We start from the raw sequence: 17,531 nt of genomic DNA, 5'->3' as shown, positions 1-17,531 counted from the left end.
AAAATCAACTAAGGTCCTGAGTTTTACACCAAAGCAAACAAAAAAAAATTAGAGTTAAAACACTTCTGGAATGGTCAAACAACCCAAATGTATGCATTAGATGTTAAACCTTCTATCAGAGAGCTCAGCTGGATTTTTTTTTTTTTTTGTAAATCTGCAAAATATAATTAAATTGGGAAAAAAAAAAAAAAAAAAAAAAGATAGCCCAGTCCAGAGCCTTATAAGGATATTTCAGACATGCTGAGGTTCCTTTTCCATAAATGTTAAGCAGACATCTGTAAACATAATTGGAATTTACTGCACACGTGAATAACTGCATATAAATCAGGCAGCATCATTGGGGTTTAAGAAAGGGCTGCAGGTCCCCCCTTGTCGATCTCCCACGCACATCCCAGCTCAATTCCAAATGTCAATTTTCTACATTTTAATTTTTTTTTTCCCATTTTTTTTGCATAGCTGTTGCCTTGTTTCATTTATCACAAAGCCTCTACAAGCTGAGCCATTCTGCTGCGTTTTGTACAGCTCCAGCTCTGTTTACCAGGCTGAGAGTTATTCTTTTGGAAAATGCAGGGGGGTTTTGTCAGGGATTGCTGAATATTAACACCAGAGACCCGGCCATCTGAGGGAACTGAACCACCACAACCTCACTCCAGCATCCCTCCTTTTGCTTTCCATGTTTTCCTTGCCTGTTCCCTGCCTTCCCCCTTGTTACAGGCACAGAGTTCTCCATCCCTAACCCCACAGCCAGCTCCAAGTTCAGTCAACAGGAAAACTCCCAAGTTCCCTGGCTCAGGATCCAGCTTTTTGGCACCTGTTTAACTTTGAGAAGTTCCAGTTAAGGGGCAGGAAAAACTGCACCAGGATGAGAAGGAGCCTCCTCCTCCATCCCTTCTCCATCCTCCTGTCCCCATCAGATCCATTGAGGTGGGGAGTTCCTTCCCATGAGCTCAGCATGAAAAGAGGTGTCTGGATCCCAGGGATCCCAGCAAAACTGAGGATTCCCTGGGCTTTGAATGGAGTCAGGCAGGAGCAGGTCCTACACAGAGCCCCCTCATGGAAAAGCAGCATTTTAGGCAGATTCAGTGAAAACAAAAGGTTGTGCCCACTTGCAGAGACAGCTCAGGAACTCAAAGAAGCAAATTTAACCAATCCCACCAGTTTAAGGCAAAACGAGCCCGAAATCAATGGGGCTGAAGTGCCTGAGCACTTCTGGGCCATGGACACCCATCTCCTAGGCTGGACCCCAGAGGAGAAATCCCTCCTGCCCCAGGATAACCCCCCCCAAACCCAGGCTGTGCCCTTGGTCCCAAATTCCAAGGAAAACTGACCCAGGGGTCTCTGATCAGCCCCTCCAGGTGTGTGGGGACAAGGCCAGGGCTGGGGGGGGACATCACACACCGGTGGCCAGGGCTGAAGGAAAACCCCAGCCATGGGTGATGCCCCTGGCTGGGATTCCACCCGGGAAAGGACTTCAAAGGTGCATTTGTTTGCCTCTCAGCCTGGCTCTGTTTCTTTGGAGTGGGCCAGGACAGGGGGACTGACACCACCCCCCCTGTTGTCACCTTGACTCCAGGGGCTGCTGGGCATCCCTGGGGCTTTCCGAGGGCTGCTGGGCAGAAAGGTGTGAGTGGGGAGGGCTGACCTGAATTTAACCTTTCTGGTGTTTCTGTGTGCCCCCCGTTTGGTGGGGAGGGGAGGGGAGAGGCTGGGTGACAAACTGCTGGGGGGGGAGAGCCAGAAGCCCAACCCACACCATCACTTTTTATAAAGGAAGGTGCAGCACCTCCTCTCTCTTTAGGAGAAAAGAGAGGGACCAAGGAAGCAAAACAAACCAAAAATTAAACAAGAAACGGTTTTTTTTTTCTTTTTTCCATGATTTTCACTGCCACCAGCCCCAGCTAAGTGAGGGAACCCCACTCACAGTCACCCTCCCGGGGCACAATGGGCATTTGGTAACTCAGAACTATCAACTAAGCAGTTGTTGGTTTTTTGGTTTTTTTAAATCCAGGCCAGTCCAATTACCTTCAAACACACCTATTTGATTCTGGTGTCAGAGAGATTTTCTCTCTCAAGTTGTTTTAACTTTAAAAAAAAAAAAAAAGTCCCGGAGCAGCAGATGGAATAATAAGCAGGCTCAGTATTTAGTCACTGAATGACCTGAAATTTCTCTAAGGAAACATATTTTTCACTGAAAAATACTAGGAAAAATCTGTATGAAAGTTTTTCCTTGACATTTCCTTGGTTTAGAGGAAACAGGAGAGCAATTTCTCCCCATTGCTTTCATAATTTGTTATTTTTTCTTGCTCTCTCCTCATCCCCAAGAGTTTGCTCCAGGCTGGCAAGTCACAAGGAGAAAAAAAAAAGGTGAGGATGTGCAGTTCTGCTTCCCACTTGGATCAGGTGTCTCCTCTCCATATAAACAGTAAGAATCTGCTGGGCTCTCACACTCCTATTTTGGTGGTCCTTAAGGACTGGTGGTACCATGGCAGCCCCTGGGAACCATCACCCAGTTCCCATGGGATGCTGATCCACACCAAAACACCCATCACCCAGTTCCCATGGGATGCTGATCCACACCAAAACACCCATCACCCAGCTCCCATGGGATGCTGAGCCACACCAATCCATGTGGCTGAGCCAGAACCCCAAACCTGAGCCTGCCAGTTGCTTCTGTCCAGGTCCTTCCCAGCCTCCTGCACCCACCCACGGTGCCAAGGGGTGGGATGCATTTAAAGCCATGGAATTATCTATCCCAGTGCTTCAATATTTATGACACAGACTTTTTTTTAAGTGCTTTGTAAATCATAGCAGAAATAATGGCCTTCCAACTGAGAGTCATATGGTGCAATCAACCAACAGAAAGGCAAGATTGTAATTTAAAGTATGGATTAAAAAGTCCTTATGTGAACGTTTTGTTTAAATTAAGAGAGGGGACATGATTCAAACAATAAGGTCTCACCACAGATAATTTTTCCTGGCAGATCATCCAAGGGTTTAGAGGAGGCTCAGGGGGTGCAAAGGAGCAATCCTGACCTCCCAAGCTATAAATATTTTTTGTTGTCAGATGATTTGAACAGAAGACTCTGCCCAGGCAGCATCTCTAAGCAGAACCTGGGAAGTTTCCTATCTGTGGGACTGAACCTTCCATTCCCAACCCCACGGCTCCTGGAGCCCTGGAGCAGGAGCCCTCCCTTCCCAGGTACCCAAAACTCCAGGTCCCTCACCCCAAGGACCTCCTGGGGTCTCTGGAGCCTTCTCCTGGGGAGGGCCAGAGGTTTGCAGCCCAGGCAGAGCTCACTGGGTGAGCTGGGTTCTCCTAACAGATCAGGGGGTGCCAGTATTTATGGAGCCTCCTTTCAATAATTATCAGGCTGTTACATTGGTGAGTTTCCTGATAAGTTATTAAATCATAATTTCTAATTTAAATGCCAGCTTTTGGCGTGCATGCCTGCTCAGGATAAGCTCATTTTCATTTTTATTAAACGCTACCTATTAAAAACAAGGAGAATAAGAGAAAACACCACAGGTGCCTGATTTCCCAGCTTGTGGTGTTTCAAATAATTCCCCAAACACGTAATGACAACCAGGGGATGGTGATGTGCCTGGGTGAGGTCTGCAAAGACCCTTCTCTGGGTGAGTGGGTGCTGGCTGCCACCTTCCCTGGGGTTCTTCTTCTTGCCAGCCCCAGGAGGTGATGAGCCCCTCAGGCAGGAGCTCTGCATCATGCCCTAAAGCATCTCTACCTTCCAAAAAAAAAAAAAAAAAAATCCAAGAGCTCCCACAAAAAAAAAAACCAAACCAAAAAAACCACAGGAAAGCTCAGGACATCTGAGCTACACACATCAGTACCCAAAGCACCCAACTTCCCAAGACATTTCAGAGGCTGGGGACGTGGCAGTCACACTTCAGTGCCACCCAGGCCTTGGCTTTTCAAGCAGATGGTCAATTAATTCTGCTCCTTTGGTGCTCACTCTGCCTGGCCCAGGGCTCAGGGTCCCAGACAGGGTCCCTGCATCACAGGAAGGGCTGCAGGGCTGCTGCTGGCTCCATCCCACCCCACGTTGTCCTCCCCATCCTGGGTTATCCCCCCCAAAACTGCTGAATTTATGGGGTGAGGAGCTGGGTGTCTGCAGAGCTGAGAATTGAGCCCAGAGTGTGGGGCACAAACCATCCAAAATGGGCCTAGGCAGCTGCTCTCACCCCAAAACAGGCAATAAAGGAAAAATCTAACTCTAGGGCAAGGGGAAGAGGGTGTTCACAGCCATCCAAGGGTCATGCACTTGGCTTAGCCCCTCTGAGATGGATTTCGTGCTAAAATTCTGTCTTCCTTTGGAGCTGGTGGGAATTACCCATTTCCCCCCAAAGATTTCCATCTCCAGACTATGGATTCCCCCTGATCAGACTGATTAGTTAAATAAATCATCCTTACCTGCAGATAATCCATTTATGCTTTTTAATTAAACACAATTATGACAATTTGTTCTGCTGCCTGCCAGCTTGCATGTGCAATAGAAGCTGAGGGTGGGAGACTTTTGTGGTGGTGTTTACCTCCAGGCCAGAAAACGAGCAGGAAAAGTACTGAGAAGGCACCTTTTGATGAGGGTGCTGAGACTGGTGAGGGAAAAATCAACAAGGAGAGCCTGGGGAATTGGCTGAGCTGAGCAGTGTCCTCTGGAGCAGCCCTGGGCTTGTCCTGAGCTGTGCCCAACCAGACAAGAAAACACATCCCAGTTATCCCAGTTATCCCAGTTATCCTGCCAAGGGCTTGCATTCACATCCACTTCCTCACACAGAGAGGCAAAACCAGAGCTAAGGAGCCAGCTTAAATAGATGTTAGAGACCTTCCTGGGTTTTCAGAGCCCTCCCTGGTCCCTCTCCCCTGCTCAAGTTCAACTGCAAGGCAGTGCAGCAGCCTCTCTGCTGTTTGTTTTGGGTTCAATGGCATCTCATTTACACGTGTTAATTGCAACTAATTGGCACTAATTGGATGAACAGGAAACCCTCTGGGAGCACTCATACCTTTAATTTGTAGTAAATATCATTAATTAACATATGCTAATTAGAGCCAATTAACATTGATTAAGGGTTGCCAGCTACTTGGAAAGTACAACTCTCCGTGTTGTATTAAGTCAGCACAAAATATGATGCATGCTTTAAGGAGAAAAGAAGAGGCAAGAGAACATGAGGCCACCTCTGGGCTTGGTTGCTGCTGCTTGGAGGCAGGATGAGCTCCTGCCCCACCACAGCCCCAGCACCCTGCAACCACCACAGCCCCAGCACCCTGCAACCACCACAGCCCCAGCACCCTGCAACCTCCTGCCCTCCAAACCCCAAGAAGGTAAAAGCATTCTGCCCCTCATGGACCTGCAGACATGGGAGGAGAGCAAATGCATCTCCAACAGGGAGCTGGTGCTACTCAAACAAACAAACAAAAAAAAAGAACATGTGGGGCTCTGGGCAAGCTGAGCACCTCTTTGCAAGCAGGGCTGGTAAAGGGGATTTTCTGGCCTTCAGAGGAAAAGATGTGTCCATCAGGTACCAACAGGTTCCTTGTGGCATTCAAGCCCAGCACATCCCAGATCCCAACACATGCTGGCCCAGGTGAGGCCAAGGGAAGGTGGAAATAACACAGCAAAGCTCCCCCAGGGTCCAATCCTGCTGCTCCAGCCTCAGCTGAGTGGTTGGGTACAGGCACCCGGGCAGTCTGCAGCCTGAAGCTGAGAGCCCAGAAATACCAATGGGGTATCCTGTACCACAGCACCCACTGAGGCCCTGTGCTAGGAAAGGGCTCTGGAGCCAGGACATCCCCCAAATCCCCAACAGATTCCTTGGGACACTGTTGGGAACACCAGGAGAGCTCAGGCCCCTCTGCTAATGAAGCAGCAAAGAGGCAGACAGGACCTGCTAATGACATTTTCCTCAGGGGGAGGTGATTTCCAGCTCTACCTTTGCCACCCAGAGACCACCACTTGCCAGCACCCGAGCCCACACATCCCAAAAAACACTGGAAATCCTGGATTCAGCACTTGGCTCTTAAAAGGAGCAGAGAGGAGCAACCTGGGGGGTGTCCAGACGTGGTCACGGGAGGCTGAAGTTCAAATACCTCTCGTTGCCCTAAAGCTTTTGTGCTAAAATTATTAGCACTGTGTTTACTCTGCTGTTTCCCATTTCATTATCTGACACAACAACTGCTGATCAGTGTGGGTGAGACAGAGAACAGTGCTTAAGCTTAACACCAGGGAGGAGACACCATTCAGGCTGCTTCCCAATTTCCATGTTTCTAAAAGGATTAGCTTTTTACACCGAGAAAACAGAGGCTGGGGCCAGGGGGAGACACCCTGCAACCCCCCTGATTTTTGTTGTTTGGGCACAAACTGCTTTGCTGGCAGAGCAGGAGGGGAGGGTGGTGGCAGAAGGGGCCACGGAGCTTCCCTTCCCCACGTGTTGGTTGTGCAGGATGGGAGCACAACCTCAGCTCTGCCTCTCCTTCCAAACTGACCCTACCATTTGAGGACTGTAATTAAAACACAGCCTTTGAGGCCTCTTTCCAGCCAGCATTTTCACTACTGACATTGAAGGCTGCCAGCAGATGAAGCAAAGGATGGGAAAGGCATGGGATGGGAAGATGCTGCAGCCCCAACCCCACTGCTGGAGGCTGAGCCAAAGCTCCAGAGAGCCCCATGCCCCGAGCAGCAGACACTCTGTTATCTCTCAAACACCTTCCCTGGTCCCCAAAGGCCACCTCCCAGCAATGCCATGGAAGAGACAGCAGGATTTAGGGCTGTGTTTATTTCCAGCCTGCAGCCAGGCACAGAGAAGCGAGTGCTGGGGAGCTCTGGGGCTCCTCACCTTTCCTGGGGGAAACCTCCTAAAAAACCCTGTGCCAACCCCCCCCCATTTTCTGGCCAGCATTTGGGGAGGTCTTACAAACCCTGCCCTCAGCCTGGATGCAGAGCAGGGCCAACGTTGAGGGAAAAAAAAGCCTGAGCAGGTTTGTGTGTCTGAAAGGGGGCTGTAAAATTTCAGACAACTGGAATTAGAGGGGACACCTGAGAACCTGAAAATGTATTTCTCATGAGCTTAATAAAAATGTGAAAGGAGCATCAGACACATTTAAAGCAGTACCAGAAAGCTGATGAGCTAAAGCCCACAGCAGCATACACACAGGTGTGTGTCTGTATAAATATATATATCAGGGCACATAACCTGCTGCTCCACGAGGATGTGCTCAATAATCCCACTTACAGTGATCCCACCACCCAGTATTCCTAACCAGGGCTTTAAATCTGAGTTTACAGTATTCAGGAAGCCTTGTCAATAATGTTTACAGTGAATTAATTACTGAAGTGATTTTAATTTATTTTCATTAATGATAATCTTATTAACCAATTAATTAAATCCAAATAGAGGATGCGACACCGCTGGGTGGTTACAGCCTGGTAAGCAAACAAGCAGCACAATGACAGGTCCAGCAAAGCAAACCAGGGAGAAGGGAGGACCTGGGACACCAGCTGGATCCTTCCAGGGGTTGGATGTTTTTGGGGTGCAGCTCCTCACCACCTCCTCCCACTTCTGTTTGCTCAGCAGGGGCTGCTCAGGGTAAACCCACCCAGCACCCACTCACTGCCTGTGCCAAGGGGGCACGAGATGTGGGGAAGAGAAATTCAGGGTTGTTTATGGAGTGTGGGTTCCTTGGTCAAAAAACCCCAAGCTGAAGGAATGACCTAACTGCTTGCAAATTCAAGATCTCTTTTTGTTTTACGACTGCCTGAGCACCCAGCCACACAGGGATACAGCCCCTTTCAACAAACATTATGCACCGGATTTATTACAGATGTATACTATTTACTGGGGTTTATAGTGATATATAGTCCCTCTTCATCATTTGAGCAGTAAAGTATATTGTTCTGACCCTTCCACTCCCTCCATTTGCCTAAGACTCCAGCCACTTGATATTTTTCCAGTTCTGACATTTCAAACATGCCATGCCATATGTATTGCCACTTTCAGGTAATTATCACATAAAATTAGGCTAGTCTTGTACATGAAACTAGCAATTAGCCAAGGATTGAAGGTCAAAGAGATCTCATTTATAGAGTCTCTAACAAAATGTTAAGTGTAAATGTGTGTCAGATGGTCCAGGATGCTGGATTATATGGGGTCATGACAACGGGTCTGAAGTGTCATCAAGCACGATGTAACCAGTCTGTTGGGCACAGCAGTACAATCTGGGACTTATCTCTTGCAGCCTTATCAGAACCTGTGCTAAATCTAGGACACGGCCTTAGAGGAGTTTCTGCAAAACCAACACCAAACCAAACAACCCAGGGAAATGACTCACAGCCCATTGTTTCCCTTGCTGGGACTTTTGTTCTTTATTACAGCGTGCTCTGCGTGACAAGCCGGGTCCTTGTCCCCCCAGGACACGTGTGGGACCCGGAGCAGGATGCTTTGCAGGTTGCTCCCATTTGGATGAGGCCAAATCCTCCTGCCCGGTCCCCACCTCACTGCTGCCTGGGTGCTGGGGGGCTGCAGGTCCCCTCCCAGCTCCACGGGGGTCTATGGGGAAGGGATCATTTCCCTGCACCTACCCATCAGCTTTTAATGTCATCAGAGGGGGGTTATCCAGCAAGCCCAAAGGCATCTGAGACTTTAATCAGGTGTTAATTTGTTCAGCCCTTGTGAGGACAGCAGCCTCATCCTGCACCCCTGGGGCAGCTCTCAGACAGGGAGCCTGGGAAAGCCCAGCCTGTGTAGAGACCTAAGGGATGCTTTCCCACGTGTGCATCTTCTACCAGTTTTATTTAGGTGCTGGTGGCTGAAGTCACCCACAAACCTGATCCCTTTTTTTCCTTCCCCATATAACACTGTCTCACTTGTCAAGTGCACTTGGGTGACCAGCCAGGGAGCACAAGGCAGCAGCAGAGGCTGTGCCAAGGCTATTGCTGAACCAGATCTTCTCCAACAAGTAAGGAGACTGCACCCCAGTTAGGGTGCTAAAGAAGCCTCCTTGTGTAATTCTGTTTATTCTCACCTGTATAAATATTTACCCTTTCTTCCTGCCACTCCAAAAAGGAGAGAAATAATTACAAATGTCACGTCTTCAGCAGCCCAATGTGATGATGTATCCAGAGGGATACACCTTCCAGCAGCCCTGCCAACTGCTCCAGGTGCTGCCTGGTTCCTCCCCAGCATTAAACCCCTGTCCCTGCTACAGGCACCCATTCCCCACCCCACATCCCCCCAGGCTGGAGGCAGACACCTTTCACCTTTCAAAAAGCAGAGGAAGCAGAGAGCTTGCAGCGTTTTCCTTCCAAGTTTTCCTCCCCATCTCCTCCCCACCCTCCCTGACTGCCATCACCTCCTTTGCTTCTCCTCCTCCTCCTCCTCTCTCCCGCTCCGCTTCCCAGCCCCGCATCCCAGCCGGTTGTGCCCTGACTACCAATGATGCTCCCAGCCCTGCTCTGTATTCCGGCCAGAGGGGGAGGAGGGGGCATGCTGCCCGCCCACCCCTCGCCTCCCGCTACCGCCAGAGAGACGAATGATTCCCCGTTTTATCCCAACAGGGCTCCAGAGCTTTTCTAATTGCAGGGGAAGGACCCCAGGGGCACAGCCCGGGGCTCATCCCGGCACCAGGGGATGCTCCGTGTGCTGCTGGGCTGAGGGCAGATTCACCCTTTGCTTTGTCACCCGGTAATAAAACCACTCTGAGGATGTTCTCAAACTTCCCTGGCTCTTCTCTTGGCCCCTCAGACCACAGCAGCTCCGTCTCAGAACCTTTTTTTTTTTTTTCTTTCCCCCCCCCCCTTCCTCTTTGGCGCCCGGGTCGTAGCAGCAGCACTTAGCTAAATTATATAACTGCAAACAAAGTGTGACAGCTTTATTTGTAATTATACCGCGTTTAAAGGAACAAGATGAGCTTAATGAGTTAATAAAGTGGCTGCCTGTCAAAGCAGGGGGCTGCTTTGCATAGGAGCCGGGGTCCTGCGTGGGGCTCATGCATATGGAGGGTGCAGGGAGGTGCCATGGCCATGGCAACCCCAGGTAGCAGCCCCCGGCCAGCTGCCCCCGGCCCACGAGACTTGTCTGGAGTGAAGACTTGTGAGAAGCCAGCATTTTGTCTCCACACACTTGACAAAACAAAGACAACTCACTCCTCTGGTTTCATGCCACATTTTTTATTCATAAACAAGCTGTTGGCTGTAAAGACATGATAAAACTCGAGCTCAGAGGAGGCTGGCGAACATTTGAATGCAAATCCTCAGCTGCTACAAATCCCTCCTATTATTCAGCCCTTTTTTTTTTTTCTTTTTTTTTCTTTTTTTTTTTTCTCCCCATTTTTGTCTTACGCTAAGCTAGGCAGGATCCCAACCAGAGATATGTGATAAACTCTGGTCAATGCAAAGAAAGGCACTGGCATAACAATTCAAAGGCTTGCCTGGGAGAGGGGAGCAGGAACAAAGGCCATGGTGCTGCTGGGGGCTCTTCAGCACCAGCCAAAGGTTTAGCTCTACATGCACAGTATTGCCTCTTGTGATCTGTTTTTCACCTTTTTTTTTGCTTGTTTGCCCAGCTAGGTAGCTAAGGTTTCTCCCAGAGGGTGAGTGTGGGGAAAACTTGGCCTGGGTGCTGCCCAACCCCAGGCAAACACAGCAGCAACCCCCCAGCTCCCAGCCCTGAGCAAAGGGAATATCTCACAGGAGGAAAAAACCAGCTAAAAGACACAACAGGGATTATTTTTGTGATATAGGAAAGCCATGGTAACTCAGCATTTCCCACTGGTGACACACGCACACACACCACAGCACCACTGCACGTGCAGAGCTCCACACATGGGACGAGTCCCTCCAGCCAGCCCTGGGCTGAGAAAATCAAGTCCCAGCTTAGTGACAAGGCTGGTGCTGAGCAGGGAAGAGCCACCATGTCCCAGCAGCCAGGACTCAGCACGGGGTGCCCAGGAGCAGAGCCTACAACTTAAACCCAGATGTTCCCAAAGCCCCGCATCCCCGCTGCTTTCCATCCAGATGTTGCACAGAGTCCAACTCTGGAGTTTAAGATTGATTTTAGATTGGACCTGGCTGGAAACCTCTTGATCAAACCCTCCAAGCCAGCGACACACCCAGGCTTTGCCTTTGGCCACAAATGAGGGAATTTCCTCAGGGAGAAGGAAAAAAAAAATGTCAAGAGGAGGTACAGCTTGGAGAGATGAGTTTTGCATGGCAGTTGGGAAATAAAGAAAATAAAAGTTACTAAGAATTCATTTGCATGAGAACACAAAGGGCAGGGAAAGGAAGAAAAAGAGACAAATTATTTCTTGCAGCCTCTATCTAATAAATAATTTTTGAGGAGAAAATGCACCAGAGGTCAAGAGAGCAAGCGGAAGGGCTGGGGGTCACTGGGGGCTGTGGTTTGCTGCTCTGGATCCTGGCTGATAGGGATATTTGCATTTCTGGGGTAATTCTGCAGCCCTACCAAATCTTCTATCAGAGTGCTACAAGACCCCACGGACCCTCTGCAGAAGCAAAACAAAATCATCAACCCAACCCCTTTGCCTCCCTACAAATGGAGTATGGCTGATGGCATGGCTGTGTTTCCAGAAACACTGACCACCCACTGGTTTCAGTTTTTGGTGGCCCTCATGCTCCGAGACAGATTACAAGGTGCAAACTTAGTTTTTTGAATTACTACACTCACAGTTCTTAGGTATTCAAGCCCATTTGGGTGAGTGCATGTCAGCCCCTGGGCTGGTGGCTAATTGAAGCCCCTGAAGTGGCCATAACTCAGAGCAGGGCTGTGGTGTCTCGGGAAGGTTTGGTGTCCCCAGGCACCAGGAAACCCTTCCTGTGCTGCAGGGATGTGCAGACCCCCTCCCAGCACCTATAGGTGGGGGTATACAAACAAGTCTTGTTCCTTCCCCATCCATGAAGGCAAAACTCCCACTGACCTGAACCCTGGTGGAGATGGCAGAGCACGGCACGAGTGGGTGGTCTTGGAAAACAATGCAAGAGGAGAGGAAAATATCAGTGGCTGTTTCTGTTGGTGGATTTCTCTGCCAGGTCCCATGTAGCTGGAAGAGGTCCCAGTGCTGAGATGTGTGTTTCATCCTCAGCCTGTGTTAAACCACAGCTTTGACCCCCTCTATGCTCCCCTCCCCAGATTTCTTAAGGTGCTTCTTTATACAAACAGGGACCAGTGCCAGTGCCTTGGCTAGGGACCAGGTTCTTCTGAGGCTGAGGGCAAGGAGCAGGAGGATGGCACCTCCTGGCTGGGCACAGGCTCCAGTTCCTTCCCCACCACTTTGGGCAAAGCCCGGGGACTCCGGCGCTTGCAGCCCGATCAATGCAGGGCCCCTGGTTGTGGACAAGAGGAGAGACTTAATTCTAATCTGTATTGACTGCTCACTGCTTTGTCTGCCAATTTGCATCATGGACTTGTCTGAAACAATGATGTGGGCCTGGCAGGTTCTCTCACAGTAATCTATAGCAGCGGGTCAGAATCTCTGAGCACTCCTTAGAGTCCATCCGTAGGAAACGCACGTTTAGCCAGGGGAAGGACACCAAGGTGCATCTGTCTCAATATTTATCCACCTTCATCTGTAATCTCCTTCAACCCCAACAATGCTTTCAGTTTTTAGCAGCAGAAAGAGGCCACTGTATTCAGAGGAGGATTTCCATCAGTTTTTAGAATATAAAGTATTATTTTGTCACGCCACCTCAGGTCCGAGGAACAGGGCACGGGAGTGGGGAGGAGGGAGGATTTCAAAAGGGAGCAGACTCCTTCCCCTGCCTCCCACAGCACCCCAACTTCCCTTACTGAACACCTGCAGCTTTGTTTCATTTAAAGAAGAAATTCCATGATTGAGAAAAAAACCCAGCCACCTGTGTATTTTGGGGTGATGCTCTTTGGGGTTTTCCCTATTGCCACTCCCATTTTCCCCCGGGTTTGTAAGAGCAGCTCTGGACAAAGCACCCCAGCTGGACATCCTGGGGATGCTGGTGCTGAGGGGCACACCAAAGTCTGCTCTGCCAGCCCCCAGGGTGGGACAGCACAGGGGACTTCTCCGTGCCCACCTCTGTGCATGCTGACCCCAGAACACCTCTGTTTTCCCCACGTTTGGGTGATGATTTAGGGCCACCCTGACCCCGTTGAGTCCAGCACTGCCTGGGCCATGGCTGCACCTCAGGAGGTGACTTATAGGCAGCTCTTAGGGACAGCCACTGCCTCTCCCATCACCTCCTGGCTCCAGATGGACTGGCTGCTACCTCAGAACAGGGCTGGGGTGGCACTGGGGTGACCAGGACACTGCCCTCCACCTCCTAACGAGCTCTTAGATGGGGTTTGCCACTTCTCAAGAGGAGCCTGATGTTATAAAGAGGTTTCTGCCCTGGAGACTTTAAAAAATACCAAGGATTCGGCTGCAGGAGGAAGAAGGGTCGGCGGGGAAACACCACTTTTTAATAATAAGTAAATAAATAAATTCACTTTGATCCCATCCCAGTGACACCGGGGGGCAGGACGGGCAGGGACAGCTGTGCCACCAGCACTGCCACACGTGCCGTGCTGCACCTTGGGGACCCCAATAGGACCTGTCCCTCCTGTTGGCTGCCTTGGGGACAAGATGACATTTTCCCCAAGGCTCAGCTCAGATTTTGGGGGAACCTCTGGAGGGCAGGGTGACAAACCAGAGAGCAGCCCCCCCTCCCAGCACGGGACGGCAGCCCAGAGAACTACAAATATGTAAAATAAATGTTTTCCCCAGCTACAGTTTTCATACTCCAGCGTGGAGAAATGGCCTACTCATCCAGCAACCGTAGAAAATCTCAATTTCCCACATAAAAATATTAGTGGCTGGCTTAAAATATTAACATGTGGATCGCACTGCCCTCAGAAGCTGTGGGATCGGAGTTTAGCATCAGCAGTTAGACACAGATATGGAATTAAAAATGTAAGCAGTGGCTTTTCAGGCCTTATTACTGTGGTGGGGAGGCCCCTCAGGATGGACAGGGAGGGATGGAGGGAAGGATGGAGGAGCACGACTCAGGGTTTTGTGCCTCCTGTGTGGCCCCATCCCTTCTGCTCCGGCACCCAAGGGTGACGCCCTACTCTTTAGGGTGGCTCTAGGGACATTCCCAGCTTTGGCATGAAGTCAGTGGTGGCTTTCCAAGGGGCTGGATGCACAGAGGGGCTGGGAGAAGCTCAGGGGTCAATATGTGTCTACCTGCACCTCGGGACATTCCCATCAGGGCTGCACCCATCCTCACACCACCCCACAGGGACCCAGCCCTGGACGTGGCGAGGCCTCTAGGGGCTACTGACATCCAAACAATGAATAATCACAACAATAAACTGCTAAAAAACAGATCCTCCACGAGCCCTGAATATAAAAACAGAGGTACAACCCCTTCTGGACACAGACACCTCTTTCCCTGAAGGTTTGGGCTCAGTGGGTCCCAGGTGTGGGCACCCACAGAGGTGTCGGAGCCAACCCAGTGGGTGCCTGAGTGTGGCCACTGCTGAGCTGCCTGGGCAAGTTGGGAAAGGGGAGAGTTTGGCAGCAGGTTAGCCTTGGAAACAAAAAAACTGGGCTAAATTATTATTCCACCCATAGCCTTCACAAGGAAAATAGAAGCAGCAGATTGAGGCCTGTTTTCATATTTGATAGGGAAGCAGATAAATGGCAGGCAGCTTGCTCTGATAAGGCCTTGCTCTGGGCATAACCTCTTTCTCTGAAAGCCTCTTACTATGCATAGAGTCAGGCTATCTGTGCAGCTGCACCTTGACACAAATATATCTGCACCCAAGATGAACCAATTCCCCCAGAAATTACAGGAGTGGGATTGCATCTGGGGAAGGGGCCGCAGCCAGGGCTTTGCCACCACCTTTTTTTTTTTTTTTTTTTTTTTAACAATACTTTTTTTCCCCCCAAATAGCTTCTTAAACAAACATTTTCCCCTTATTCTCCCCTCTCCCTCTGCATTGCTCTGTCCCCTGTGCCAGCAAAGAGGGCAATGGGGATGCTGAGATGGGTGTGGGGTGCAGGACTTGGGTGCTCCTCTCCATGTCAGGGGTGGCAGAGACCTCAGCACTGCTCCCAACACAGGGTTTAACCCCCCTGAACAATCTCATGGTTGGAAATCCCCCCTAAATGTTCCTTATTTCAGGAGAGAGCAGCAGCCAAGGTGACATCAGTGTAACCTGGAAGTTCCCAGGTTTGTATAGGGTGGGAACAAGCACTTGGTGCCCACCTTGGGCACTGCAGGACTCCCCAAACCCCCTCCTGCTCAGTGCCACTGCCCTGTACCCACCAAACCACTCTGGGACACAGGGCCCTCAGGACCTGACTTCCTACTGCTACCAGCCAGAAGCCATTCCCTTGGTGCCCAACAACGGCAGGAAAATCCTCTGAGTCTTTGACAACTTCCCTCTACTGCACTTTAGAAGCCAGAAAAAATGTGTCTTCCTAAATACGACTGAGAGAGGGGAAGGGGAGCTGGGCTGGGGCTGAGGGGCTCCAGGACCAGGAAATACCAAGGCAGAAAAGACTTTTTTCACAGCCTGCAGCACAAGCAGAAATATCCTGAGCACCCGGAGTTCCCCAAGGAACCAGCTGAGACCAAGAGGAAAGTTGGTTACAGAGATTTGGGAGAAAAAAGGAGGAGAGAGATCCCAGGAAAGAGCCAGGCTGAGTACTGAGCAGCTTATGACCAAACCCACATTAACTTCCAGCTGTTAATGGACACAAAGTCATGTCCCTGCTACCAACACCACTATTATTTTATTTTCTTCCTTTAACCAGAAGGGGCTGTAAATTAGTTTCCCAGCTGCACGGCCACTTGAAAGACTTCGTCCTGATGTTCTGTTTGGAGGTGACACGAGCTCCATCATCATAAGAAGAACAAATCAGCAATTAGTCTGCGAGAGGCCTGGCCACGGAGGGAGAACAGCCCCGAGTCAGGGGGAGAGGGAATCCTTCACAATGCAAAACCCCCGGGAGAGCCGGGCCCGGCACCTCCTGACGATGATTGATGCTGGCACTGCAGAGCCTCACCACACCTCCCCAGAAAATTAAAAGCCTATTTGGTACGGTCCTAACAACACATCACACCAACACGGGCTCATTACCCCCCAGCACAGGGCCCTCAGCTCCCTGGTTGTAGGGCAGAAGCCCCACGGGACAGGTACTTTTTCCCCTTTCCTCCTCATCCCTCCCAGAACACGCTTGGAAAAGCTGAAAGTGAAGGTTGGGCAGTCAGAGCCCCTATCACCTTCCTTGTATATTATTATTATTATTATTATTATTATTATTATTATTATTATTATTATCATAATCACCTTTATTATTTTTAAATTATTGTTATTATTATTGCTGCTGCTACTACTACTACTATTATGATATACTACTACTACTACTATCTCACTACTACTATTACTACTAATATGATGATATCCTACTACTAATAGTACCTCACCTAAAGCTGGGCCCCGTGGGGCTGGGTGCAGCCCCTGCTCCCCATGGCTGTCCCTTCTCCTGGCCTGGCACAGGGAGATGCTGCTGACTCTGGGGCTGCAGGCTAAAGCCACCCGTGCCAGCACCGACGCTGAGCACCACATGCCCAGAGCCCCTCAGGGATTTGGATGTGGCCATTTGAAGGAGCCTGAGCTGCAGACAGAGAGGGGGAGGAGGTGAGGAAGGGGTGCTGAGGGTAGGGACACAGGGAGGTGTTGGGAAGGGGGAAGATTTCATCTCGACCCCGCGGCTGCTGAGGTGCAACCGCCCCGCTGCCAACTGTGAAGGGCTGTTGGTAAAAAAAAAAAAAAAAAAAAAAAGTGAAATATTAGAGCTTGGGGGGTTTCCCTGCCCCCACTCCTTCCAAACTGGCATCTGTTCTGTGTTGGGTTGGAGCAGCAGATGCCTGGTTGCAGCTAATGACAGCAGTAGTCTGGTAACAGATGCCACGTATCTCGCAGCAGCCTTTGTCTGATGGAAACCCCAAGTGCTGATTTAGCTGGAAAGGCAGCAGGGCCAAGGCCTTGCCCTCCCCACAGCCCATGGGGAGAGTGGACTCACTCCTTCCCCTCCCCAGGTGTCAGAAGAGCCACAGCTCCAGAGGCTGAGAGTGGGACCAGAGCACCCACACCTGCTCATCCCACCCAGGGCAGAGTGGGTGACTCCATAGGTGCTACACCCGGGGCTGCCTGGTCAGGGTGACATCTCCATCACCACTGAGCTGCCCAGCAGAGGGTGCCCACCCCTGCCCAGGGTGTTTGAGGACAGGGGTTGAACAAAACCAGCAGGAGCACCCTGGTCTATGGGCATCTCCTGTTAATTCAGCTCCTGATGATGAGCAACAAGGGCTGAAGTAAGGGGTGAGATGCTGGACATGGGGTGCTCCATGCCAGGCTCCTGCAAACCTCCACAGGCTCCAGATCAGCTCCTGAGAACACCAAGGCAGACACTCATTTTCCAAGGCTCACTCCCCCAGCCCTCCCATTCCCATTCCCATTCCCCAGTCCTGCCAGAGATGAGGTCC

At 50.4% G+C, this 17,531-nt stretch overlaps 2 long non-coding RNA genes across 3 annotated transcripts in view; one reads left to right on the top strand and one right to left on the bottom strand.

The window, feature by feature from the left end:
* LOC139805999 (uncharacterized) overlaps nt 1–17,531 on the bottom strand; it is a 177,189-nt gene that overhangs the window by 3,819 nt on the left and 155,839 nt on the right. The window lies entirely within an intron of this gene.
* Nucleotides 11,578–17,531, top strand: part of LOC139806126 (uncharacterized) — an 11,615-nt gene continuing 5,661 nt past the window's right edge. For both annotated transcript variants that reach the window (XR_011730125.1, XR_011730126.1), the window contains exon 1: nt 11,578–11,660. This is a non-coding gene — a long non-coding RNA (uncharacterized lncRNA). The remainder of the gene's footprint in view (nt 11,661–17,531) is intronic.

The sequence above is a fragment of the Heliangelus exortis genome, chromosome 21, assembly GCF_036169615.1.
Source record: "Heliangelus exortis chromosome 21, bHelExo1.hap1, whole genome shotgun sequence".
In the NCBI taxonomy this organism is placed as follows: Eukaryota; Metazoa; Chordata; class Aves; order Apodiformes; family Trochilidae; genus Heliangelus; species Heliangelus exortis.
Note: the sequence above shows the minus strand (reverse complement) of the source record. Positions and strands in the feature narration are given on the sequence as shown.